Raw genomic sequence first — 18862 nt, 5'->3', positions numbered from 1 at the left:
TGAGTGTAGTCGATGAAGATTTCCGTGTGATACTGCAATGCTCAAACGTAGTAGGTGCTAACAAAATAATCGCCTGCCTCGCGCTCTTTGCCTTTCGCTTACTGAATTATGACAGGTCGGTAGGAACAGAGATACCAGGCGGCAAGACTATTAGAGTAAAACACTGAAGGATGCAGTTTATTGCTTTCGTTGATCTAAATAATGGAGCTCTATACTTCTGTTGTCCATTTTCTATCACATTACTTTTTGAGAATGTCAAAGCTTCTGTTGTTATGGCTGCAGACGGCCTGGTCATCACCAGACACGAATTAAGACGAAACAGAAGAGGGCTAAAACGAGGAGTTCACGAATGAAAGAAGCTGAAAGAGGCAAAAGACGAAGGGAGAAATTGCCAACAGCGCGACCCATACCCGTTGCTTCGCGTCCCAGCCTTCCTCTGCGTCGATGTCCGTTAGCCTGTTGGTTGTTATATTTTGCATTGCTGCTCAGCGCATTTTCGTCTTCGTCTCACTAGAAATTTTAAAGAAAATGAGGTAATTCATACGCGTCAGATACTGTTGTCGCTGCCTTTGCTGTTATTATTAGGACTCGTGATATTAAGACAACGGCGACTTGGTCTACCGTTAAGGGGGAGTCTGGTGTGAATGACTTGATTGTCAAACGCCGGAGCCCTAAAGGATCATAACTACGATAAAAATGCTCGTATTCATTATGAGATAGATAGAAAATCACCATACACACATCGAGGAGGACTGGCCGGAAGAAGTCTGTATATAATTGATATTTTTTTATTCATCTTATCTCTTCGAATGTTCTGTGTTTTTTAAAATATAGTAAACCATCAACTAATACACTTAGATACTATACCGTTATCTAATCGGATATTATTGCATTGGATGCAAATATTATTAAAGTTAGTACAATAAAGACAGGCCAAACGACCGTGTAGAAACAAGTACCGCAATCAGATTAAGGAATGCCGGAGCAAAAATTATGTTACCCGTACCCGGAAGTTATTCCATAAGTAACAGAAGTTCAAGTAGTCAGCTGCCTGTCGATGTACGAGAAATACGACGCTCCTTTTTGGAGGTTTTCGACGAGCGTGCGTCTAATATTTGTTACAATAAAGTATGTTAGCGTTACCCTGGCGAAGGCAGGTGAACGTTTTTCGTCTATACCTCAGTACAGAACAATGCCATGTTATACTAATAATACTATGTTATACTACGCACTATTAAGATATGTTGACGGACTAAACAGATAAATAATAGGTTTAAAGGCTTCAATCGGGGTACTAAAAATCTTAGCCCCAAATGATGCGTTCGAGTAAACATGTTAATCAACTAATGGCGGTACGATTAGCGTACTTCAGTGGCTGTGTTTAATACCACTGAGTTTTTTTTTTTCTATTTCTTTGGAAACTAGGTAAGTTCTCGCTTCAAGTTTGAAATAGTTTGCTAATTGATATTCAATCAAAATTGTAAATTAAATAATCGCTGCGAGCACCTTGTGACACTTTTCGTATGGATGCGCGAATCTTTGCTATGATGGTAGTTGCAATAGATACGCAAGCTTGATGTAAATTTAGATATTTGTGAAGTATTGCTTTTGTGTTTGCACACAAGGCAAAGCCAAATGTATTGTACTCAATAAATCACTGAATTTGTGTACAAGCATAGACAATAATAAATACAGAAAATGAACGGAAAAGAATTCGACCCTTTGTTAGTGTTTATAACGGCTACCCGCTCTTGGTGCTAGATATAGTCTGCAGCCTAGAGAGAAAAACCCAAACCGTCAGTACTATACGCCTCCATCGAACGAAAAAGGAAGCGGAGCGAGCAGGGACTGTTGATTTCTTCGCTGGGCATGTTCTCCATTTTGACCCAGTGTAAAAATCCCACCAGTTTCTATCATTTATTTTTTCACACCTACCGCGATACCATCAAACAGGATACACTAGACTCATTGATTCTCTACTTTTCAGAGGTTTCACGATGAGGGACGTGCAGACGCGTACCATTCACTCGTGTCAAAATCATGTTTTACACAGTCCAAGTTTAAGGAAGCCAGCCAGCGTACTAGAGGAACTAGTTTAATCCAGATACTAATAGTGAAAAAAACGCATTTATCTTCCATTAATAAGACACGCTTTTACTCTTGGCAACTCCTCGGGTACTTCGCTGCCGCGCTGCTATCGTTAATCGTTCTGGTCATCCACTTCTGTTCTCACTGTCTTCATATGTTTTTCTTTATAAATTTCCTTTTACACAACATGTATCTCTGCTCTCATATATATATATATATATATATATATATATATAAAGTCGTAGACATAAGAAAAAGACAGATACGTTTTCGCGTCGAATTGTCCGAGCGTATTACGTTGGCCGCCCGGTTACAATTCACGCCGGGGAGCAACGGTAGAACATGACTAACAGTCTTGCTTCTGGTTGCACTTCTCCATTTTGTCCCGAGCTATAGTATTGCTAAGAGCGGGTGTAATTGATTATATTACGCGGACAGAAGGGGACTCGTTAGAAGATGGGGGCGTCGGCGATAACAGACAACAATGAACGGCAACGAAAAGTGTTGACGATGATGGCTAAACTCGGCCGTAAAGGACCCGTCCTGCGCGAATAAGTCCCTAGCGCAGCCATCTTATAGTAGACACGTGTGCCATTGTTATACCAATTCTATTGATTTTAGCACTACTATCTGGTGTAGGGTAATGGTGTTACAGTTATTCATAACTTGAATACCAATGCAGTTACAACAGGAGTAACTGGTTAAATTCTCGTGGCAAAGTGTGTCAGAATATATTCAAATAAAATTGATGAAGACAAAAACATCGCTGTAAACAGTAATATGAATAGAATCATTCTAACTTTTGTTGTTCCTGGAATTCCAGGAAAGATTTGCACATCGTCATCAACCGATTCCGATGCCTTAATACAGAGGGGAAATCGGGGGTCAGGCGGTGCATCAACTGATTTTTGTGTGAATACAGTACAGCGTCGTACCTGTTGGTAAAATGTATAGAATGCCTGTTCTTTTTCTTGATCAAAGTGGTAAGATATTTGGGTGTGCCTTATCGCGACATCAGTTAATGAGCCCTGATCTACTATTGTCGAACTTGTAACTAATAAAAAAGACTAAAAACGTATTTTTTATATGTTAAACGGTATAGTCTCGCAGGAAACACACAAGAGGGACACATTATTCATAGCAAGGAAATTATTATACAATAAAAGCATTTGAAATCTTTAATGATATCTTTATTCGTTTCTACGGCAAGCGTACGCACTTCTTAGGCTTAGCGTAAACGTTTTACAATATGAACTTTCCATACTCTCGTTCAAACTAAAAGTACTTCAAAGATCTTTGACAGTCATGTTAGCTTCCTTAGATTTGTCGGGAACAACGGGAGCCCGAAGAGCGCGCACTCTTCTATGTTCCGTGTGGATAAACATGCCATATTTCAAAACCTTAAACCTCATAGGCCTCTAGAGAGTAAGGCATATTCTTATATTCGCCATTCTTTGTCACTTTCCCCTCTAATCATTATTATATTGTGTTATCATATATTTACCAAAACTATTACAACATTTTTCTTTTTATTTCGTATTAGTAAAACCAGTCTTGTTGAGATTTACAAATGGTCATTTATCTTTTTGTTAAGGTTTAGTGTAAACGCGGTCCGTGCCTCCCCGTTCTGACGGATAGCGACTGAGAACAGATTGAGAAGTGCATAAACGACTATGGGTATAATTATTGGCTCCCCTGGGGTTCACTACGCACTTCTGGCTTACTGAGTTACCCCACAATGCATTGTTTCGGTTAAACGAAGAAGCGTTAGGAAATTTGTTTTCATGCATAGGCTACTTCGATTCTGAATTAAGAAAACGCGCTCGTTACCCTTCAAATGCCCTCAAATAACGGTCAAGATCAAATAATTACGCCATTACCAAAAAATGTAGCAATTCACCAAATGAGACAAAACCGCATCTGGTGCGCTGTGTACAACACCAGCGGTAATGAATATGCCTGTCGATTTAACCAGCAATACAATGGGACGTGCATAATTAAATGAACAGCCTAACAAAAATAAAAAAACGAAAATAAGATTGAACCCATTGCCAAAACAAGTTCCCGGTAGCTATGGCGGCAGGGAAAAGGAAACGTCGTCTGCTAAAACCAAGAGATCCCATCTTTCTAATTAAATTAGCTTCTCAATATCAGCTTGCCGCTTGGTTACGTCGCCTAGTGTGAGCGTTGTTACGTTGTACACTTGAAACGCACAGACACTGGTCTTTACCACAAGCCAACTGACGGATAGACTTGTAGGAAGGATGTCGACGATCACGTGTTCTATATATGGTCGTAGTTCAGTTATGACAACATTAAAGCGGCGTAATAGTATTTGGATATCATAATCTTCGCATCACTCTACTGCGCTCCCTTCGAAATAGAGTGCACATATTTTGAACATCTATACCTGACCATCGCCAGTTGAAAGGGCTAACTATCTATATCACGATGCGCTTATCTAGCATATTTTTTGGCAAAAATCTTTCTATATGTCCTGTATAATTTAATGTGGATCGTATGTCTCGTTACTAGCGGAAATAACAAGCTGACGTGTCGAATGACTTTCTAAACATGCCCTATGTGGAAGGGCATTAATGCCCTTCCACATAGGGCATGTTTAGAGAGTCTATAAGAAAAATAGAAAAAGGTAAAAGACTGGTCATATTTTATTATCGAAATCCAGGGTCCATATGACTGCAGAAATTTAGCTCTGTCCTCAGACATGATGAAGCCGCTGCTATAAATTTGGCTTTATAGAAATAACAATAAACAGTTAGTTAATTATGGTCTATCAGTTGTATACAACAAAACGTGTGTAAAATAAGACTTTGCTTATTCTTAGCTTTTTTTACTGCGATATCGGCAACAATATAATTAGCCCTTATGTGTATTATGCAATAGGAAAGGCATAACGCTAAGTCAGTTTGTTGTACGCCTGATAAGGTTGTTTTAGAGCCTACCAGCAGCTTGAGTCTTACGAGCTTTGGCAAGGCCTCCCACCTCAGCATTCTGAGCCTGACTCGTTTCCTGTGCCATTTCGGGTTACCTGCATCGGAGGAAACAGAATGGCCCGCTGCGTGACGATCACCACTGCAGGCCGCATCAGGCCTATAGTGTGCACTCGCACTAGCAGCCTCATCTATTTAGCAAACAGACCTTCCGATACACTACTACTACAAGACATATCCAGACATGTCTAATGTATCTGTTTACTAAATGCATGAGGCATATATATATATATAGCGCGTTGTAAGTGACTTCAAATGCTTCAGTAGTATAGAAATAACAACAGCAGTGGGGTAAGACACATACCCAAAGGCCCTTTACATTCTAGCAACTGGCCAGTCTGTTAAAGCGGCACGTCTTCTCCGTGTCCTGATGTACACAGAGCAACGATTTGCGCACCTGTTCCTTATGTTTGCCGAAACTGAAAAACAGTACTTCTAGGTAACAGCAACGTTACATTGTGGCGGATACTGAGCTAAGGAAACTGGTCACTCTTGAAAACGGACGAAGTTCAGCGATAGCATCTGAATACTCGCACTTCAGCAGGCGTAGAGCTAATTTCCCGTCTGAGCTAGAGGCTGTATCAAAAAATGCGGCACTAATTCAAACTGCAATGCGTGCCAGTCGAAAGTGAAGTGTAGGAAATTGAACTAACCCAAACGATAGATAGAGTCTTCTCGATGCCATTTTACGGTTGAGGCATCCTTATAAGCATCATAGTAAAGCACAGAACATTACTGCTAAATTTATGATTCATGCGTAACCCTAAAAGGTATAAACGATTAATGCCCTGACCTTTAACATAAGCTTCATATCTATCACTCGAACTAACTGTAACATGTATACAGCTGTGTTTCCATTAAGACTCGAGAAAATGGCGGTTCGAAATTATCCTTGGATTTCTAATATTTTCATCCAATAGTTTCTCTTACATTAGTTTGAATATGTAATTCTTCAAACCAGTATTGTCCTGAGTGTCTAGGAAGAGGTTCATGTTTAAGTATTCCTTTAAGCCATTTAGGTGAGATTTAGCTCAGAAGGGTTTGTTTCTCGCCTCAGTTACTACTAGCACATATATATATATATATATATATATATTAGAGCGTAAAGAATCCAGGAAGTGTACAACTACCAGGTCGAAAAGGTAGAAACACGCTGATAATTGCCACCGACCGGCAGCCATATGGACGGAGTATTCATTTCAAACGAACCTATGCCGACTGATTCATTGTACATAATAAAACATCATAGCCTTTAAATAGTCCTTCGGTGGTAACGGCTTATAGAGGCTGCAGCCTGAAAACCGTAGTGAATTTCTGCTTACGATTTTCACGAAACTAAGTAATAAATAAATGACTTGTAAGTATAAAATACTAGTTCGTTTATACACACACAAACTTACTTCCTGTCCTAAACCAATAATGAAAGTAGGGTCATACGACAGGCACAGAGACAAATAACACACACAGAAATAACTTCTATATGTAATTACTTAGGTAGAATCATATATTTCAGTGTGTAGTCACCGCGTAAACTGTTACACCAGGAGAAGACGCGAACGTATTTGCTTATGAAGAAAGGTTAAACGAGACGCCCCTACGAGCAAACCAAGATGACTACAAGGGTGGAAGCAATACGCTACAAATCCTTTTCTCGTTTGGTCGTAAATGCTGTGATAGAAGTAGCTGTTGAAGCGCTACTACTAATGTTGCTTCTACAGGGTCTTCTGCCACTTGAGCAGTTTTTGTGGAAATAGCCATCAAAGCCGTAAACAAGCCCTCCGCATCTCCGATTCTTTTTGTCTGAAAGATTATTTAGTCATTCACGTATTGATTTTTTTGCGAGTAACAGGGGGCTTCTAAACGTATGCCCGGGTCGACGAAGTCGTCCCACGTCATTATGATGCAGGCTTTAGTAAAACAAAGTATTGTAAGCTTTTACAAATGACGAATCAAGTTGATTTATAGAGGAGCAAATAGGACACACGCACAGATTCGACATGTAGATGTCCAAGCAGGTATAAACACAAGGTTAATGTAAATAAATATCGAGTATCCTGAGAATGTACTCGACAGTATACTTACGCGCAATACACATATAAATTTTTAAAATTAGTTTTTATTGTCGGGGATTGATGCTTGCGTCTTAACAACTATTCGGATTTATTCTTACCTTATCCTTAATAAATTTACGAATGAAGCAGATAAAAACTGCGCAGAGTGCACGATAAAGATAGGATCCAAATGGATAATTACCAATGAAGACGTAATAAGGTTTGCCACGGACGAGAAGGAGGAGGAGGAGGAAGAAGATGACGACAACAACAACAACGATGAGAGGACAAATTGTTTAGTCGATCAGTGTCCCAAATTTCCTTGCTTGCCTCAATTACCATCATTATCATCATGGTCGTCGTCATTGTTATTACCAGTACTACCACCCAGCGAAAGTACCCTAACCCGCCCCGTGCTACGAGCACTCATTACCGCATTACAGAGGCCACGCCACTGCTTGCGGTGGCCTTTGCTAAGGCCCCACGTCTTTCCCACAAAACCTAATTTTTGCCGGCCTTACGCAGTCACGACACTGAAACCGCTCCTCCCACCCCACCTTTTCCTTCTCTCAACAAACCAAGTTTGTCTGAAACGGAAAGGCACAACGAAAAAGCGGAAGAGAATTCAGAGCAAAGAGACCGGAATTCCGTACGACGTAACTGAGCAGCACCGGTGGCTCAGGTAGTGCACTTCTCGATAATGGACTCTAGCTTTCGTTATGCGCGAACATTTTGATAATGCTCAGAAGATTATTAGCTCGTGGCGTCAAAACTGCGCGAACACCGATTATTCATTAGCAATTCAAATGAACCGCCACTACGATGATTACTGTTGACCATAGTAGTATTTGTTGTATTAGTTTACTGCAAAGGAAATGGCGGCCGAATGTACGATAATTATAATCAATCATTTGTTTCCCTCTTACGCCTTTAGAAATGTTAACTCGTGTCCCGAAAGCAACTGTCCTTCACAACCGTACAGGACACGGGAAATAATGTCCGTCAGGCCGAAGTACATACAAGCAAGTACCATCTCCGTTAATAAAATCAAATTATAAATATGCGTATACGTCATAAAGGACGTAGTCGAATTGTCATTGTTTTGATAATTGGCCTAATAAAACTTTAAATATTCCTACGGCTGTAAAAGGCCGAGTGACTCGATGAAGCCGCGTGTGAAACGCAAACTGCCTTCGTTAGCCCTTTTTTTCTCTCGTCTCCACAATTTTCTCACGTGACATTTGAAGTTATTCATGTTAGGTCAACAAGTCCCCCCCCACCCATTTGGAATGGAACCCCCATTTAAATTGCTGCCATCGGAAGCGTGGCGAATCTTGTTTCTCTATGCTTCGAGTTCCATGTCCGGTATCGCCATTGGGCATTCCGTCAGACAGATGGCTGTCTGGCTGGTTGGCTCCTAACATGGAACGAAAGCTCGTTCGAACGTGTCCTTAAGGTTAGCAGGTTATCCGTTACCTACTAAGCTATCATGAGGACCTATGAAATGGCGATAATAATTTTGCTTTCATGTCTTGTGTTCCTGAGTAAGTAGTCATAATTTTTGCCACCGCTGAGATTTGAACCAATGTGATGATTGCTTATAGTCACTACGGCAACGCGCTCGCAGGCGTTCTGATATGTCACCTAGACCACGGCATTCTCTCACCATTTAGCTCGCCCAGAAAGAGCCGCCGAGCTTGCTTTAGGCCAAATTGCGTGAACTAAGCTTGAAAATCCCGTGCTAACTTGAACAGACGCTGTGATCTGCAGCGGCTAATTTAACGTGTACCTTGTCTAAGGCCACAGTCGATCAGGGGTGCGACATCTGAATGGTTCAGGATGACGAGATTCGACAATTTACGTAGGCTAATTGAATTACATCAACTATCGTAAAAACCGCTGGCTACTAATATAGTGCAGCATGAAATCATAAGGGGCGTTGGAGCCAATCTCTATTTGTGAATGATTAAACTATGCCTATGTCTAAATATCTACATTTCTGCATGTACGTACTTCTTTGGATGAGCACGATGTCATCGTACGAAATGATCTGTAAAATTTTTTTTTACGAGCATCAGCTATTTGCTGTTGCTTACATTGCGTACCTGCTCCTCGTCTTTATGTCGATCTTATAGTTTCTTAGAATTGTACCGTAGTAATATCATCCATGTATCATAGTGATTTCGACATCGATGATCATTTTCTCATTTTGCAAGCCCCGTTTAATGGTAGTGACGTAGTACTGACAGGTAATTTCAAACACAACAACTTCATATTGAAAAGTAGAGTGCCGTTACCACAGTAAAACTTTATCTGATACACACATGTATTGAGATGCATCTCTTTTACTTGTAAATGTTAATAGATCTTCGAAGACAGCGGCCTTCTAGGCTCTGATGAATTATTTGCTTTGCAAATTCAATTTCATCAGCGAGCGACGTTTGTAATAACAGTTCTTCGCTATAGATCTCTTCTTGATAATCTGTGAATGTGAAGAAGAAGAAGAAGATAACTTGCAAAAATACTCCTGATCACTTCATGCGTAAATAGTAGTACTTGGGTTATGTTTAGAACACACGGCGACTTAAATCTGGTAGTGTTTCTGATTTATTATTATTTTCGACATAGTTTTATCTGGCAGCCATTTACTTGCAAATATTGATGACTTTAAAACCTGAAGAACACCTGAACCAATTTTACTATTAGGTGTATTAGCCGTTTGTCGAAAGAAAAAAACATTTGCACACACGTTAAAGTGGCTGGCTTTTATAGTAACACTTTCGCTTCCGGTCGTTTTCTTACACTGGAGCCCTTTTAGTTTCGCTGACTAAGACGACATGCGACAAATTAAACAGAAATTGGCCTTTAGATATGTTTGATGAAAAAGGAACATCGAGAATTTTTCTACTGGTTATAACGACTGCAGTAAAAAGAACATAGGACCTGCACGTAGGCTCAACTTTCTAACAGGTCCGCATTTTGTCACTACGCAACGAGCAGATTTTTACTATCGTCCTTCACTCGACGAGTTGGATACAGAAATGCAAGCCTGCTATGAAAATGGCCAGACGAAGCTCTCCCAGCACGCGAATACTCTACTACTGCACTTACCTCGTATTCTCTACCGACATCTTTTTATATCACGCATAAATCTCGTATAGAATAGCACATTGAAAAAGAAACAGATGTATGGCAGAGAGCAGCGATTAAACAGGAGCGAGCAAATCGGAAAGAAAGACAGAAAAAAAAAATGTTCCCACCTGCGCCGGCCTACTAACCAATTACAACACAACCGCACTTTTATATATAAGGAAGAATACTAGATATAGAAAGTAACGATCAGCTACATTATGATATTTGTGCATTTGTCGATATTCTATCGATCGTGGCACGTAGATGAAATAAAAATAAGATGAAAACAATGACGGCCGACAAACAAAGGGCCACTTTGTCATTGATCGATGCAAATATCAGAGAGTTCTGTGTATTTCTCTGATATCTGCAACAACAGTAGCACCTGCTAATGTTTTTGATCTGAGATCAAATGGCAAAGGACAGGACGGCCTAGGTAGCTCCGAGTAAGGCGGAATGAAACGATTAGCTTAATATATAGTAATTTATATGTACCTAAATAATATTCCGTTGACACGACTAAAAGGGCTATTTACGACTGTTGCATAGATATGTCTTTATAATAACAAGGCTATGTTACTTTTTGCAGAGGAGACCATATTTTGCTATGTATCACACTGGAATTCGGCAATAAAAGATAGAAACGTGCAATAGCCGAGTGTGATTTCATGGTCAGAACCGATTGCTAAGGGCCATCATGTAGGCATGGATTTTATTTCCATCTTAGGGCATTGTCTGTTCACATGCGTTGATAGCCTATATATAACGTATATACCTAGACACGTTGGCATTTATAGGTACAGGGCAAGCGTTGTATAAGTGCATGCGCGTAACGTTGTAAATTGTTTTCTACTGCGCATCTACAAATAGCTGCCCCTTGACAACAAGTGCGATTGTACGACAATATCTGTCCTGTTATCAGGCCTCGGAACAATGTTACTCACGGGTACCATTAGGCAAAGTGGCAGCAAAGCGATACCAATAGCAAGCTCAATGGCAGATAGTCGGACAGCACTGAAACTTGCTTTGCGCATCTGTTAGCTTCCGCCTGCCTGCCTGCCTGCCTGCCTGCCGGTCTACTCGTGAGCCTCGGGGCAATCGAGGTGCAATCGTGGGCCGTGAGTAGACGTAGGCAAGCTCTCGACTCGTGAGGCAATGTGCATAGCCTCTCGCGGGGTCCGCGAATAGTAGCCGGAAATAGACATTGAAACAATTATGCCCAGTTCCGATTCCAGTTGGCTGGAAAATACATCGATACCTTCACACTTCGTCTTAATGCAATGGTATTATAGAAAATGGCCTATGTCGTATTCATCCGTCCCGTTAACATCGATTTCACAAGATAGATAACTAAATAATTTAACATGGAACTGACTGAAAATTGGTGATGTTAATCTTTGATAATCTACATTACTGAAACGGAAGTGATGTTTGTGTTTACCGGAAAATGCGGAGTTTTCAGGGTGCCAACCGTCCAGATAATTTCGTATACACTGTGTTGATGCTTACCTGAAAGATAACACATAATACGTTAGTTAGCAAAAGATTATTCTAGTCTTTTTTTTTTTTTGCTACAGTGACGAAGGCTATTGAAAAAGTCACAAAGTCTACTGTGTGCTACATCCAAGTTCAAGTGAAATATCAAAGCCCGAACTAATTAGAGAAGATAGTATTTGTCTTATCTTTGGCAATAGCTATAAATTAGTAGATGTTCAAGTCTTCGAACAATTGCAGCGTACGCATATTTAACATCTTAGGGACACGTTGTGGTCTAGATTCCAGCCCAGGTATAGACAGACTTCGTTGGGTGCAGCCGTCCGATGGAATGCCGAACGACGATACCGAGCACAAAATTCAAAACAATGAGGTTAAGAAGATCTCGAAGACCTTGTAAAACTAAATCTTGAAAACAGCGGGTAATACACTAGAGCGTTTCGCCGTGATGTCATAGGCATATTTAGAGAGAAATGAAAATATACCATTTGGTAGCGTTTGAGAGTGATGTCCTATTGTTAATACGAATAAGTAGCTAGGAGTAGACGAAATTATTGTTAGTAAAAAAACAAGTATCCTACACTACGCTTTGTTGAAGTGTCTAAGGTTTATTTGATATCAAAGACCGGACGTAATGGTCGAAAAAAGCTTTTCATTCATAGAAGATTTTCTGCAATTATGATATGGCTATAGTAAAAACTCGTTCACAATATGAACGCGTTTGTAATACACACACAATAAACGTTTCCAGAAAAGCGAGAGATTCTATAGAGGCCCGCCATTGCACAAATAGCATCGTATGTTCGTTGAAACATTTCGAGAGATATTAAGGTGTAGACCCATAAGTAAGTAGGCGATCTATGAATTTCGCAATTGGCAGCAGAAGAGATCTCGAGTAGTCACAAACAGAAGCGGAAAATTAGCCCTGCCATGTGGTCGTTGGTCACGATTTCATGACCCGTGCCGAACAAAGGGTTCTGCTTTCTCAACAAGGTCCTACGTTCGCCATCAGCATAGGCAAAAGCTCTCACATAGGAGTATATATCTCTGAATAGGTAACAGGCAGTGTACCTAAATAATCTCCTGACGCTGTACGGAGAACAGGCACTGAACTAAACCTAACCCATCCGGCGCCAAAGATATCCTGTTTTATAGCGTTCTATTGAAGTAAGTAATATGTCCTCGACGATTCTAATGCGTCTGGTAACGGGTGTAGATTCCTACAAACCGTCGAGTATTTCGTATTGACCCAGGATGTTTGTGGTTACATTCTTCATGGACGCCTATACGCGACGTTCTGATTGAATCGATGAATTTTGGTTCTAGTATATGACTATTCGTAAGATTAGCGAAGACCGTTGGAGAATTCGTTATCCCACATTCATTATAGTCAGAAGGACGCCCAAAGGATATGCTCTCAATGTTTTTTCAGGTTCTTTTTTTTGTTTCTGCTCTCGGTGGCTCCGATCCGGGGAACGATACCAATCGTCTAACGTTAATGTCGTTATCATAGGAACGATTTTGGATTGCGACAAAGATCAGAGGGGTAACTATTGTATAGTGATGTGAGCGCAACAGTTAAGCATGCACATTGGCGGCTATAAATTTCAATAGACGGAGAAATACTGCATAGTCGATACGTGAACTACTATTAGAAACGAATAGATCGCTGACTCAGTGCTTTTAATCTGTTTTTTTTAGAAAAAAGAGACAGAAAAATCTAATTTTAATGTAACGTCGTAATGTGAACTAGCTGAATGTTGACGGCATTCAAATTGCGTCAGGTTCTAATAGGAGTTGGGACACAATCACATTATCTAGATGCCTCTCTCTATATGTTGCGCTGATCAATTCGACGACGGCTCTGATTGTCGTATCTCTTTTTTTGTAATTAATATAGCGGAACTAACGTGTCTGGGGGAAAATCGGGTTCATGCCAAAAATCTCAAAGGCTCTCATGTAGACTATTCACACATATAAAATGTTAGTCATACACATTGAACGTGGTCCTAAACGGAGCGCGTGTCCATTGTTTCGTGTAATTACAATGAAACTTTTTGATAAAATGTTCGCTGATTATCGCATGACGCGGAACGCCCGTATCGCTATTAGCTCGGCCATATACCCTGGCGCATCTACACGAATAGATTTAATCTTAGTAAAAACTGACTGCTCCTGTTTTTTACGACAGTGTGGAACTAACGGTCGTTCACTATGTTCTATTCGAAAAGTGACTGAGCAGAACTAAATTTTTTGTAGAAGTTCGAGCGGAGCTTGAAAGCGTCCACCGTCAAAGTTAGAGTGTCAGTTTCTGTGCCAAGGTGGCTGAAGCGTGCGGCGGTTTATATACGACCAAACTGGATTCGAGAATGCGCCTGATGTTCTTGGCCAGCTGAGTGAACTTCACAAACGATAAACAGGAGAACGACGAGAAAGAAAAAAACGGCACCAGAAATTATAGCACAAAAATACACCGGAACCACTGCTATATAGTAGGTAGCACCGGCGTCTAATGGCGCAATCGAATAAAGGATGTTATTGACAGTTTCGTATCAATACGAACGTTAACATGCGTCTACGCAGATGAGTAAACAACTATCTCCATAGGGTTCAGGTTGACGCGCTGTACCGATGAAAAAACAAGAAGCCAGAGAGAGGATGACGTTCAGTAGTGTGAAGCAATTTGTAAACTAACATACCGGTGTGCATATGTTTGCTTTCGCTGATCTTTTAATACAAGTAAAATTAGTACGACCTTCGTATTCGTCTCAAGGGACCCGATCGTTCTAATTTTTGTCTGTTGTTTATACGTGTTATAAATATATCATACCTGTCCATGTGTCCGCCAATGGAAGCTGAAACAATTTTAACTAACAAATATTGTCGTTCAGTTCTAACTTCAATACTGAAAAGGTAGTCAAACAAGCGTTTATCTTATAATCCTGTTATTACATAAGTAAGCTACAACATCCCTGTGAAATATACAGGTGCACTACGGGCTTAATTGCAACAGCAGCCATGTTTTAAGCCCATGGATAGTTGCTGACAACATTCTCGTGGTTGTCTCGAGCCATATTAGGTCGGGCTGCTTAGACATAATCCGTTCGCACGCGACCTTAGACGTGCTCCTCACCGGCGATCGCCTGGATAGGGTTTACACTTCAACCTAGCCCAAAGCACCTCAACCCATCATAGCGACGAAAGGCAAGCCCCTGCGCCAGCTAAAGCGCGAACGGTACTCTCATGTTATTGAGTACGATTTAAGACCCTGTTTTTCTCCGAACCTGAATGCCAGTTGGGATACAGTCAAACGTATAAAACAGTAAATTCGCGATGATACGCGATGAAACGCTTCTTTTAAGCTAAAAACCTTATAGAGCCGACGCCTTTATAACAAATGGCTTGAGAACTGTCGTGTGGTACAAAACAGTTTCATTGAACAGACTAAGTATCTATAGTTATGCATCTGTGTTATGGGAGTCGACATTCCGCTGTTGCGTTCTTAAAGCATGCGACTCTCCTTATGAGGTCACAAACTTATTTGTCTATATATAGATTTGAGGATCCTTTTCCTTTTGCAGCTCTACATTCTGCCGACTGTCATTGATGCACTCCTATTTTTGCCACCATGGCCCCCCTAATCACCGCTAGACTATGTGAAATGTGTAGACCTTCGGATACGGCCAAGCTACACAAAATCCTCAAACGAAGGTCGTCGTACCTGTAAGGAAATCGCACAGCGGAAAATCTATGTACATGCGAGATCTGTTTGCATGATACGTGATATGGGCCATAACGGCTAATTGAGTCATTTACGTCCGATGATGCCGCCGTCACTTTTGCTGTCACCACTATTACTGCCAGTACGAAGCATCTCGATAGACCCGCCATGAGCTTTATTTCGCCAACGTTTAGCGCTACGTCACCACGGTAGCAGTCTCATCCGCTTTCTGGTGTTGTCATCGTCGCCAAACACTTCTTCGAGTCCTGCCTCACAAGACGGCCTTTTTAGGTCTCCTTTAGCAGGTATTGGTCGTCCAGGCTGAACGTCTTTAACCACTTTGCCGTGATCTAATTCTGACCATGCGATCTGATACCCAGTAACGGTGACGAATGGTAAAAGAAACCTACGGCTACGAATAATAGAGGATACTAGAATATAGTAATATATCTAGTGTGACGGGTCGAGCGGGAGCCCTTGAGCGGTCCGTTGTTGCCACTGCTGCTGCGTGCGCTAGCCTATTAATGGTCACTTTGATCGCCGCTTCACTCTGAACGCAACAGCAGCAATTGCAGCAGTCACATTAGCGTCTGCATCGACAGTAGTGTTTAACCGATAACTTACTGTTTTATGTAGTACTGGCTTTCGGTGTATCTCGCTGATCGTTGCTTTTCGCCACCGGTACCCGCATCTTTCGCCGTCGCGTTCGAGTTCGCCTTGAGAGACGAAAAGAAGTCATGCATGTAACGTGCCTGGCCATCGCGTGCATTGCCTTATGTGTATGGTGCTGTTCTTTAGCCTCTTGGCCCAAAAAGCAAATGGAGAGAGTAGACAGTCAGATTGCCCGAGATGGAGAAAGAAATGAAAGGCTAGAACAACGGCGACAAAAAGAATAACAGGGAGAAGGCTGACCGGCATGGCGAGAACCAGACACGTAGGAATTGAGAGACGCGCGTTAAATCCTCATATCAGGTGAACGTAGATAGACGGGCAGACGGACAGACAACCTCTACTTGTCAAGAGTGATTTACCCGACGAACGTTGTTCCAACAACGACATGAAGTCAGCGCCTGGGTCGAGTCAAACCACGAGTCAACCAGGCTGTGTCCTGCTGATCTTAGGCAGTTAGCTAGGTTGACTAGTGGCCACAGCGTTTGATAGGTACTCTAGATACTATGCACTATATGCTATATATATATATGTGTGTGTGTGTGTGTGTGTGTGTGTGTGTGTGCGCAAATATAATACGATTGCCATATGAACGGCTACTAATACAATTTAACCATTTACAAAAAGGCTCGACTCTATCGTTTGTTCTACGTCTGGCTCAAATCGTATACAATCGCATTTGTGTCGCGGCCGGAGTATTTGTTTAGCGTGAATTAGAGGTAATGGAAATGCAATGCCGCGTTTGACGAGCAAATACGTTGAAGTATTTAAACGGTCCCGTTAAGAAAAACAAAAAAAACAGAGGGCGAAATATTACATCCTCTTGGCATCTTAACCGTGGCAGCCATTTCTTCGTAAAAGAAAGCAGTAAGATAAACCGGCCATCAGTACGGGGTATTACCATTTCGCAAAGTCAGATCTTTACAGGAAAGGAACCTCCAGACCCAGCCCAATAACAGACGAGAAGCTTTCACCGCCATTTTTTTGCGATATTAAGCGAACAGCATCATTAAGGTCGTCATCAAACCGGGACGAGATGGTTCAAAACAATTAATTGTCTGCTACTTCATTTCATACACACCCACCCACCCACCCACACGTTAATATGCAATGTGAAAACAGGACTAAACGAGGAGGAGTAGACGATATGGTTGATCTACATCTGATCGTTCTGATTGACTTCACTATGTACAATATATTCATGTGAGAAAGGAAGCCAGATCAGTGACGCCCGATGAAGTATAAAAATCATTTTTCCTAGTAAATCTTGTTGTAGCTGCATGTTATTTCACATACATATGTGATTTATTAGGCTAGATATATGTTAGGCCATTCCCCGTAGCAATTATGCCGGGTAATCACTGATATTAGAGACAAGATTTAGTGAAAAGCAAACGTATCAGCTTAACAATGTGACAGCTTAAAACGCATAGAAGAAGAACTATTCGGATTCTTCACCTTGCAATCACTTCATTACGATCTGTTCTGGTCTTAAGTGGGCCGCTGTTGCCAGTTTCGAAGGACAGTGGGTTAGATTTTTGCCTAATTAACGTTGGCTCGACGGTATCGATGGTGGCAACTGAGCAGATCACGTACATAACAGTCTGATATTGTTTTTTTTTTTTCAATAATATTATATTTAGTAATATTGCATTATATCTTCAGATATGCTACTGTTAATTGCATATGATTACGACCGAAATTACGCAAGAAACTTCTAACACTCACTATACTTAAGTGAGATGACTTACTTGAACGTTTTACGCTTAATCCTGGATTGCCGTTCTCGACATAGTAGCATTCTGGATAACAAACGACTTTTTGTTCTGTTTCTGAAGTTAACGACTCAAGATGATTTGAGTCGTTTCGTAAGAGGCTGATGATTACGACACGATTGACTGTGAGACCCTAGAGCTACCGACGGAAGTCGAGTTTGTCTCATATTCATGACCACTATAAAGTTTCTTGTAAAACCCGTATAAGAAGCAAGTAAAAGAAAAGGGTATAAATAGAGGTTTACGCATCACATTTGACCTGGCGGGTTGTTGAAATGTCTCGTCGACGCGAAGCAATATGTGCCCAGAAATAAAACTTTAAAATTGTGCAGTCACACGTATTTATTCAGACCTTAATCTATTAACACACTGGACTACTGCATGAATGTCTTAGATTAATTGATAATTACGGAGTACTCTGGGGTTCGTCACTCGAAAAAAAAAAAAATAGCACGACGTACTATAGCTCTGTTCGTGCTAATGGAAACATATAACCATCTCAAAAATCCCTAACATCTTGGCCAAATGATTTTTAGCGAATTGTTGGAATCTTTACTTCGTCAATTCTTTGTTCACTAATGAGGTTTTACGCAGCTACCGTTATGCACGTCTCTAATACAGAAACAGGATAACACATTTAAAATGCTGACTGTATCATCGTTCCCTTTAGTACAATAAATTATTAAATACAAAGGACACTCACTCCTGAAAAATGGTAGCGAGTCACAAGCCTCCGCTAATCATCGGAGAAGGCGGAAGCGTGGAATTATGATTTCTCCTTTAGCTCGGTAATATATAATCACAGCTTATTTACTACAGCTGAAAAGGGAAAAAATCAACTAATTAAAGGTAATGAACACATTCATCTAACGGCACCCGTAAACGTTGTCGTTTAATTCTTATTCAGAAAAGCCATGGCTC

General features: G+C 40.9%; 1 long non-coding RNA gene across 1 annotated transcript; it reads right to left on the bottom strand.

The window, feature by feature from the left end:
- Positions 1-429: 429 nt before the first annotated feature.
- Positions 430-16255, bottom strand: LOC111272848 (uncharacterized). The gene is made up of 3 exons (XR_002687758.2): positions 16122-16255; positions 11724-11791; positions 430-510 (listed from the first exon to the last, which is right to left on the bottom strand). It is a non-coding gene; the product is annotated as an uncharacterized LOC111272848 (long non-coding RNA).
- Positions 16256-18862: the final 2607 nt, after the last annotated feature.

This window comes from Varroa jacobsoni, unplaced genomic scaffold (assembly GCF_002532875.2).
Source record: "Varroa jacobsoni isolate VJ856 unplaced genomic scaffold, vjacob_1.0 contig03562, whole genome shotgun sequence".
In the NCBI taxonomy this organism is placed as follows: Eukaryota; Metazoa; Arthropoda; class Arachnida; order Mesostigmata; family Varroidae; genus Varroa; species Varroa jacobsoni.
The sequence above is the reverse complement of the archived record's forward strand: the minus strand, read 5'-3'. Positions and strand labels throughout refer to the sequence as shown.